General features: G+C 38.5%; 1 non-coding gene across 1 annotated transcript; it reads left to right on the top strand.

Moving 5' to 3' along the window:
• The first annotated feature begins 598 nt into the window (after nt 1–598).
• On the top strand, nt 599–706 carry LOC130971268 (small nucleolar RNA R71). The gene has a single exon (XR_009082496.1). It is a non-coding gene; the product is annotated as a small nucleolar RNA R71 (small nucleolar RNA).
• The last annotated feature ends 9,594 nt before the right edge of the window (nt 707–10,300 follow it).

Raw genomic sequence — 10,300 nt, 5'->3', positions numbered from 1 at the left:
GATCAGAGACCATGGTTGCTAAGTCAGAGGGTTTCTGCTTAGAATTCTCTGTCTGTTGCTGAGAAGAAGATGGAAAAGGCTTGCCATTGCTAAACCTGTTTCTTCCACCATTCTTGTTGTTGAAACCCTGTTGAGGTCTCTCTTGATTCTTCCATGAGAAATTTGGGTGATTTCTCCATGAAGAATTATAGGTGTTTCCATAGGGTTCTCCTAGGTAATTCACCTCTTCCATTGAAGGGTTCTCAGGATCATAAGCTTCTTCCTCAGATGAAGCATCCTTAGTACTGCTTGGTGCATTTTGCATTCCAGACAGACTTTGAGAAATCAGATTGACTTGTTGAGTCAATATCTTGTTCTGAGCCAAAATGGCATTCAGAGTATCAATCTCAAGAACTCCTTTCTTCTGATTTGTCCCATTGTTTACAGGATTCCTTTCAGAAGTGTACATGAATTGGTTATTTGCAACCATTTCAATGAGCTCTTGAGCCTCTGTAGGCGTCTTCTTCAGATGAAGAGATCCTCCAGCAGAGCTATCCAAGGACATCTTAGATAGTTCAGAGAGACCATCATAGAAAATACCTATGGTGCTCCATTCAGAAAGCATGTCAGAAGGACATTTTCTGATTAATTGTTTGTATCTTTCCCAAGCTTCATAGAGGGATTCTCCATCCTTCTGTCTGAAGGTTTGGACTTCCACCCTAAGCTTACTCCATCTTTGTGGTGGAAAGAACTTTGCCAAGAAGGCATTGACTAGCTTTTCCCAAGAGTCCAGGCTTTCTTTAGGTTGAGAGTCCAACCATATTCTAGCTCTGTCTCTTACAGCAAAAGGGAATAGCATCAGTCTATAGACCTCAGGGTCTACCCCATTAGTCTTGACTGTGTCACAGATTTGCAAGAATTCAGCTAAGAACTGATGAGGATCTTCCATTGGAAGTCCATGGAACTTGCAATTCTGTTGCATTAGAGAAACTAATTGAGGTTTAAGCTCAAAGTTGTTTGCTCCAATGGCAGGGATAGAGATGCTTCTCCCATAGAAGTCGGGAGTAGGTGCAGTAAAGTCACCCAGCACCTTCCTTGCATTGTTTGCATTATTGTTGTTTTCGGCTGCCATGTCTTCTTCTTCTTTGAAGAATTCGGTCAGGTCCTCTAAAGAGAGTTGTGCTTTGGCTTCTCTTAGCTTTCTCTTCAAGGTCCTTTCGGGTTCAAGGTCAGCTTCAACAAGAATGCCTTTGTCTCTGCTCCTGCTCATATGAAAGAGAAGAGAACAAGAAGATGTGGAATCCTCTATGTCACAGTTATAGAGATTCCTTGAGGTGTCAGAGGTAAAGAAAAATAGAAGAAGGAGGTAGAAGAATTCGAACTTGATTAGATAGAGTTCGAATTGTGCATTAAGAAGGAGTAGTACTCCATAAATAGAAGGATGTGAGAAGGAGGGAAGAGAATTTTCGAAAATTCAATTAAAAAGATTTTGAAAACATTTTGAAAAATTGATTGATAATTTTCGAAAATTCAAAGTGAAAAAGAAATCAAGTGATTTTTTGAAAAAGATTTTGAAATTAGAAGTTAAAAAGATTTGATTGAAAACTTATTTTGAAAAAGATGTGATTGAGAAGATATGATTTGAAAACAATTTTAAAAAGATTTGATTTGAAAACAATTAAAAAAAAAGAATTGATTTTAAAAATTAATGACTTGCCTAACAAGAAAAGATATGATTTGAAACATTAAACCTTTCTCAACAGAAAAGGCAACAAATTTGAGATGTTCAATCAAATCATTAATTGTTAGTAAGTATCTTGGAAAAAGGAAAGAAATTGATTTTGAAAACATTTGATTGAAAAGATATGATTTGAAAAAGATTTGATTTTGAAAAACTTTGAAAACTTGAAAAAAATTGATTTTGAAAACAAAATCTTCCCCCTTTGCCATCCTGGCGTTAAACGCCCAGAATGGTATCCATTCTGGCGTTTAACGCCCAAAATGCACCCTTTTTGGGCGTTAAACGCCCAACCAGGTACCCTGGCTGGCGTTTAAACGCCAGTCTGTCCTTCTTCACTGGGCGTTTTGAACGCCCAGCTTTTTCTGTATAATTCCTCTGCAGTATGTTCTGAATCTTCAATTCTTTGTATTATTGACTTGAAAAGACACAAATTTAAAAATATTTTTGGATTTTTAATAATCAAAATGCAACAAGAATCAAATAACAATGCATGCAAGAGACCAAACTTAGCAGTTTGTATACTACTGACACTACATGAGACACATAAACACTCAAGTCAAAAGAATTCAAAGATCAGAGTAAGAAATCATCAAGAATTACTTGAAGATCCTTAAGACACATGAATGAATGTATGCAATTGACACCAAACTTAAGATAAGACACTAGACTCAAGCAAGAAACATCAAATATTTTTGGTTTTTATGATTTTGTGAATTTTTTTTGTGATTTTCGAAAATTAAGTGGAAAAAGATATCAAAATTCTTAATGAGAATTCCAGGAATCAGTGCAATGCTAGTCTAAGACTCCGGTCCAGGAATTAGACATGGCTTCACAGCCAGCCAAGCTTTCAAAGAAAGCTTCGGTCCAAAACACTAGACATGGCCAAAGGCCAGCCAAGCCTTAGCAGATCACTGCTCCAAAAGCAAGATTAACAAGCTCTTGTGATGATAAGTTGAAACCTCGGTCCAATGAAATTAGACATGGCTTTACAGCCAGCCAGATTTCAACAAATCATCATGAAACTCTAGAATTCATCTTCAAGAATTTCGAAAAAAAAATAAATGCCTAATCTAAGCAACAAGATGAACCGTCAGTTGTCCATACACAAGAATAATCCCCGGCAACGGCGCCAAGAACTTGGTGCACGAAATTGTGATCAATACTTTTCAATACACAAAACAATCCCCGGTAATGGCTCCAAAGACTTGGTGCTCAATACCATGGCATAAACACAACTTCGCACAACTAACCAGCAAGTGCACTGGGTCGTCCAAGTAATAAACCTTACGCGAGTAAGGGTCGATCCCACGGAGATTGGTGGTATGAAGCAAGCTATGGTCACCTTGCAAATCTCAGTCAGGCAGACTCAAATGGGTATAGATGATGAATAAAGCATAAAGATAAAGATAGAGATACTTATGCATATCATTGGTGAGAGATTCAGATAAGCGAATGAAGATGCCTTCCCTTCCGTCTCTCTGCTTTCCTACTGTCTTCATCCAATCCTTCTTACTCCTTTCCATGGCAAGCTCATGTAGGGTTTCACCGTTGTCAGTGGCTACCTCCCATCCTCTCATTGAAAGCGATTGCATATGCCCTGTCACGGTCATAGCGGAATTCATCTGTCGGTTCTCAATCAGGCCGGAATAGAATCCAGTGATTCTTTTGCGTCTGTCACTAACGCCCCGCCCTCAGGAGTTTGAAGCACGTCACAGTCATTCAATCATTGAATCCTACTCAGAATACCACAGACAAGGTTAGACCTTCCGGATTCTCTTGAATGCCGCCATCAGTTCTTGCCTATACCACGAAGACTCCGGTTAAAGAATCCAAGAGATATTCACTAAGCCTCATATGCTTGTAGAACAAGAGTGGTTGTCAGTCACTTTGTTCATGAGTGAGAATGATGATGAGTGTCACGGATCATCACATTCATCAAGTTGAAGAACAAGTGATATCTTGGACAAAGAACAAGCGGAATTGAATAGAAGAACAATAGTAATTGCATTAATACTCGAGGTACAGCAGAGCTCCACACCTTAATCTATGGTGTGTAGAAACTCCACCGTTGAAAATACATAAGAACAAGGTCTAGGCATGGCCGTGAGGCCAGCCTCCCAAAGTGATCAAAAGATCTAAAGAAAAGGTTCCAAAGATCAGAAGATTCTCCCTAATACAATAGTAAAAGGTCCTATATATAGAGAACTAGTACATAGATGAGTAAATGACATAAAAATCCACTTCCGGGCCCACTTGGTGTGTGCTTGGGCTGAGCAAATGAAGCATTTTCGTGTAGAGACTCCTCTTGGAGTTAAACGCCAGCTTTTATGCCAGTTTGGGCGTTTAACTCCCATTTAGGTGCCAGTTCCGGCGTTTAACGCTGGAATTTCTTGAGGTGACTTTGAACGCCGGTTTGGGCCATCAAATCTTGGGCAAAGTATGGACTATCATATATTGCTGGAAAGCCCAGGATGTCTACTTTCCAACGCCGTTGAGAGCGCGCCAATTGGTCTTCTGTAGCTCCAGAAAATCCACTTCGAATGCAGGGAGGTCAGAATCCAACAGCATCTGCAGTCCTTTTCAGTCTCTAAATCAGATTTTTGCTCAGATCCCTCAATTTCAGCCAGAAAATACCTGAAATCACAGAAAAACACACAAACTCATAGTAAAGTCCAGAAAAGTGAATTTTAACTAAAAACTAATAAAAATATAATAAAAACTAACTAAAAGATACTAAAAACATACTAAAAACAATGCCAAAAAGCGTATAAATTATCCGCTCATCAAAGTGGTAGAAGACTTAGGAGATGCGGAGCCTCCATGGGAACATAAAGTTGAAGAAAACCCCTCCAAGATGATTGAAATTGATGCTAGGGAGGAAAGTGCACACCTTCCAAGGCATATTCCATATGAAGACTTGGATGGGATAGAGCAAGAATTGAATTCCCATGGCAATGAAGAGCAAGTATCAAGTCCTAGTGGTAGAGAATCCTTTGAACTTGAAGAACCTTCTCCCGGTGCATTTGAAAATGTTGTGGAGGTAAATTTCTTTCACCCTCCCAATTATAGTTTGATTAAGGGAAAAGGCTTAGATAGTATTAATGAACAAAGGATTGAATTAGAGAAATCTTGTGAAGAGGTGGAAGTCCTTAGAAATAGAAGGATGGGAGTGGAATACGCTTTATCAAGATCTTTGGAAGCATCTTTGCCTAGTTTGCCGTCTACTCCTTCACTTGAGTGGGTAAAATTCATTTCTATTAGCTTTATTGTCCCACTTGAGTATGGCTTGCTTGAAACGGATGGTCAACTTAGGATGCTTTGTGGGATGAAGCGTAAGCGAAAGATGTTTCATGGTTGGCGTTGCAAATCAAGGCTCATTATGGTTGAGGCATCAAACATGAGATATAAAGGATGGAGTAGTGCTCAAATAGATGGGTCTAGGAGGATTGTTGGGCACTTCATAGAGAATTCGCCTTACTCACCACCCGGTTGGACTAATAATGATGATCAACCTCAAGACGGGTGTGAAAACAAAGTGTGGGACCCCGGATCACAAGAAGAGGATCAACTTTGGGAGCCCCAAGCTTGTGAAGAACTCCATCAACACTTGGCTCAATCCATGAGGAATCTTGGGGCACAATGGAGAACCAAGCATTGGTGGGAGTTCCAAGATGAGTACAAGCACAAGCCACCTTGATAAGAAGCTCCCCATAAGTCCAACTTAAGGACAATAAATAAAAGTGCTTGGTGGGAGACACCCCACCATGGTAAACTCTTTCCATACTCTTTTAGTTTGTTAATAAGTGAATTGAGTTGCCATTGTAGGTAGATTCTCATTTTCATTTTTTATCTTTTGTAAATATTGGTAGAATTAGTTTAATTTCTTGTTTTTATTGTTTTATTGAGTTTAGTTAGTAGTATAGTATGTTGAATAAGGTTCTAGGGTGTTTTGGTAGCTGTTTGGAGGATTGAAAGACTTGGATTGGTGCAAGAGCTTAGAAAAAATATAAATATATAAAATTTTGAAAAACAGAGCACATCCACGCGTACGCGCACTTGACGCGTACGCGCACCTGAGCATTTTTCAACCATCCACGCGGACGCGCACTGTACGCGTACGCGTGGATGCAAAATTTCACCTCCAGCCAAAAAACCCGAGAGTTAGGCCGACACTGTGCGAACATTGGGCCTAAGACATAAGTCTATGCACGCGTGCGCGCACTTGGCGCGTACGCACACATGATCTTAAATTTGCAATGCGCGCGCCCGCACACTATGCGCGCGCGCGTCGATTGCACAATCTGCACCCCCGGTACATTTACCCGAGAGTTGTGCCAAACTTGGGCCGACACTATGCCTCCGGCCTAACTCGACGCACGCGTGCGCGCACTTGGCGCGTACGCGTCCTTCGACCAATATACCCATCGACGCGTAAACGTGCATGACGCGCACGCGTCGGTAAAAAAAAAAAGAGTTTTTTTCTCATCTTCCATTTTCTTTTGCTTATCACATTCGCATACTTCTACTCTTTCCATTTTCATTTTGTTTCTATAGCATGTTTTCGTTTTTTTTTTAAGTCATTTCAATAATGGTGTTGGATTCTTACACTCAATTGTTGAGAAATTCTTGCATTATTTTGGTGCTTCTTGACTTGTTTGATATTGTTGGGTGATGAAACTTTTAAATCAATGCTTCCTCTTGTAAGACTCTTATGTCTTTTTGCATTGATATGACCTCATATTGTCTTTCATGACCCACTTCTTCTTATGTGAACTTGATGTGCCATATGCTCTTCATGCTTTGATTTTACTCTTGCATCAAGTATTAGTTAATATGCCATTAGCTTATATTGTTTTCTCACCTACATGCGTAGCTAACATGTAGTGAGAACCTTACTCTTATTTGGCATTAACCCCCGCCTATGTTCTATTTGCTTTGATATCTTTGTCATAGGCTTAATATTCCTTTCCTTTTCTATCCTTTTAGGTTGGCCACCAGGGAGGGAGAAAGGAAAAGCTTTTAAAGGGGGCAACAAACAAGTCATCCGTACAACCTTTTGAAGGAGCTCATCAATTGTAGCAACCCGTCCCCCTTACTCATCTTTGAGTGCACCGAGGACGGTGCAAACTTTTAAGTGTGGGGAGGTCGTCCGACCGTTCGGCGATTTTGGGTGACAAGTTTCTAATCCCAACACTTTTGCATTTCATTCTAGGATTTTAGGATTTTTACTTGCATTCTCTTAATTTTTGCATATGTATACACAATAAGCTTAGTCAAAATAATAAAATTTTTCAAGATTTCTATCTATAGGGCACATTAATTGATTTGAGTAAAAACTTTTCATAGAACTTGCTTGAATTATATATATTGTGGATCATATTTTTGAGCTGAGAACACAAGCAAGTGAGATTTGAGCCTAATGGTGTGGTTACATCCTATAACCACTTATTTTCCTTCTTGTGTGCATTATTCTCTTTCTATGATTGCAATCTTTGATTTGTTTGATTCTTTATGTCCATTATTTTGTGTATTCATGCATTTATATGATTGAGGCCATCATTTCATTTAGCTCACTTACCCAAATAGCCTTACCTTTTATATTCCTTTGTTAGCCAAATTTGAGCCTACGCTTAACCCACTTGTTCTTATTTTTAGCACATTACAAGCCTTAAAGCGAAAAAAACAATAAATGTCCTTATTTGGATCTTTGATTAGCTTAGGCTAGAGTGTGTGAGTATCATTCAAGTGTGGGAACCTTGGGACATTGGGTGAATAAAAGGGTATTTTTGAATTGTTATTGAAAATATTAGGAATTGGGTACATACTCATATATTGATCAAATGTAAAACCTTATGCATTGATGCTCTTGTATATAGGAAGAAAGAAAAATAAAACAAAAGAAAAAAAAAGAAAAAAATAATATGGAAAAGAAAAAAAAAGAAGAAAAAAAATATAGAAAAAGAAAGAAATAAAAAGGGGACAAAATGCCCCAAAGCAAAGTGAAGCTCAATAAAGATCAATGCATAAGTGTTGTGAAATGAAAAGAAAATGCATGAGTATGTGAAAAAGTGAAGAATGGGTAGTTAGGTTAGCTTTGAATTTGTATAGGATGTCATAGGTTAGGTGGGAAGTTTAAGCTTATCAAAGATTCAAATTCCAAGCTCACTTAACCATATATACATCCTACCTTGACCCTAGCCCCATTACAACCAAAGAAAAGACCTCATGATATATGTATGCATGCATGAAGTATTTGTTGATTGTTAGAAGAAGAACAAATCTTAGAAAGCATGACTAGGAGAGAATTGAGTGAATCAACCCTAAACACTTGAGCGAATAGAGTGCAAACATTACCGGTGAGGGTTTGATGCTCAATTACATGTTTCCACCAATGATCATCTCCTTTCATGCAAGTTTGTAAAAATATTTAATAGCTCAATTCAATTGTGGTTTGGCATGGTTGTTAATACCTTTTGCCCTTATGCTTATATATGCTTCTTGGGAATTAATTTATTTTGACCAAGCAATTGCATTCATGTAGATAGTTGCATATAGGTAGATTGCATTTAGTTAGTTCCATTGAATAAATGCCATACCCTTACTTCATTCTTGGTTTAAGCATGAGGACATGCTTGGTTTAAGTGTGGGGAGGTTGACAAACCCCGTTTTTACGGTTTATCTTGTATTGATTTTAAGAGATTTTATCACCTTTTACCCACATTTATTCAATGAAATAGCATGGTTTTGTGATTGTCTCCTTATTTGTGCTTAGATGTGAAAACATGCTTTTTAGGCCTTTAATTTGAGGATTTCAATCTCCCTTTGATTCCACTAGATGCCTTGATATGTTTGCTAGTGATTTCAGATTGAAAAGGCTAGGAATGGATCAAAGGAGTGAAAAGGAAAGCATGCAAAGTGGAGAAATCATGAAAAGTCAAAGAAGTTGAACTCGCCCATGGACGCGCGCGCGCACCTGGCGCTTGCGCGCACCTGCGAATTACTCCATGGATGCGTACGCGTGCTGTGCGCGTACGCGTCGGTGTTGGTTTATGAATTTTTAATGAAAACGTGGCCAACGAATTCTGAAGGGTTGTGGGGCCCAATCCCAACCAACTTTGGCGCCAAAGATGCTATTTAAAGCCAAGGATTGAAGAGAAAAGGGGATTCCAACTCATTAGTTCATTTTACACTCATTAGGATTAGTTTAGAGTTAGTTTCTAGAGAGAGAAGCTCTCACTTCTCTCTAGAATTAGGATTAGGATTAGGTTTAGTTCTTAGATCTAGGTTTTAATCTTTGCTTTCTTCTACTTCTACCTTTCAATTCTTTGTTGTTAGATTCATTCTTCTTCTACTCTTTTGTTGTAATTTCCTTTATGTTGTTCTTAGATTTTGTTGTAGATCTAGAATTGCTCCCTCTACATTCTTTCAATTCAATAAAAGGTAATTCTTAATAAATGTGTTTCTTTTGATTTGTTGTTGTTAATTCCTTGTAATTGAGTAGTGTAGATTTACTTTTCTTGCCATTTACTATGCTTTCCTTTTATGCCTTCCAAGTGTTTGATGAAATGCTTGGTTGGATTTTAGAGTAGAATTTTATATTCTTGGCTTGGAAAGGTAACTTAGGACCCCTTGAGTTACTAATGTCCAAGTGATTGATGATTGGGAGCCATTAACTCTAGTTCTCACTAATTGAATTAGTGGAGAGTTAGGACTTATGGACTAGGATTGATATAGCTCATTTGACTTTCCTTTACTATTAGTTAGAGGATGATTTAATGAGATTAATCCTTGCCAATTCTCATATTGTGGTTAGTGATTAGGATAGAGATCCTTGACTACCAACCCTTGCCAAGACCTTTTTAGCCATTAGTTTACTTTCTTACCATTTACTTTCATGCTTCTTATCCAAAACCCCAAAATACATTTCTAACCAATAACAAGACACTTTATTGTAATTCCTAGGGAGAACGACCCGAGGTTTCAATACTTCGGTTTATAAATTTAGGGGTTTGTTTTAGTGACAAACAACTTTTTGTATGAAAGGATTATTGCTTGGTTTAGAAACTATACTTCGACGAGATTTTATTTGAGAAATTCTAAACCATCAAAAATCCATTCGTCAGTCCTCCATTAGAAATTTGGAGGCACAAGTGGGCCAGCTGAGTAAGAAAGTCACTGAAACTCCTCCTAGTACTCTCCCAAGCAATACTAAAGAGAATCCAAAAAGAGAGTGCAATGCCATAGACATAATCAACATGGCCAAACCTAGAGAGGAAGGGGAGGACCTGAATCTCAATGAGGAAGACCTCATGGGACGTCTCTCAAGCAAGAAGGAGTTCCTTATTGAGGACCTGAAGGAATCTGAGGCTCATATAGAGACCATAGAGATCCCATTAAATCTCCTTCTGCCATTCATGAGCTCTGAAGACTATTCTTCCTCTGAAGAGGATGAAGATGTAACTGGAGAGCAAGTTGCTCAATATCTAGGAGCCATCATGAAGCTGAATGCCAAGTTGTTTGGTAATGAGACTTGGGAAGGTGAACCGCCCTTGCTCATTAGTGAACTAGATACATGGGTTC

The sequence above is a fragment of the Arachis stenosperma genome, chromosome 3 (genome assembly GCF_014773155.1).
Source record: "Arachis stenosperma cultivar V10309 chromosome 3, arast.V10309.gnm1.PFL2, whole genome shotgun sequence".
Taxonomy (NCBI): domain Eukaryota; kingdom Viridiplantae; phylum Streptophyta; class Magnoliopsida; order Fabales; family Fabaceae; genus Arachis; species Arachis stenosperma.
The sequence above is the reverse complement of the archived record's forward strand: the minus strand, read 5'-3'. Positions and strand labels throughout refer to the sequence as shown.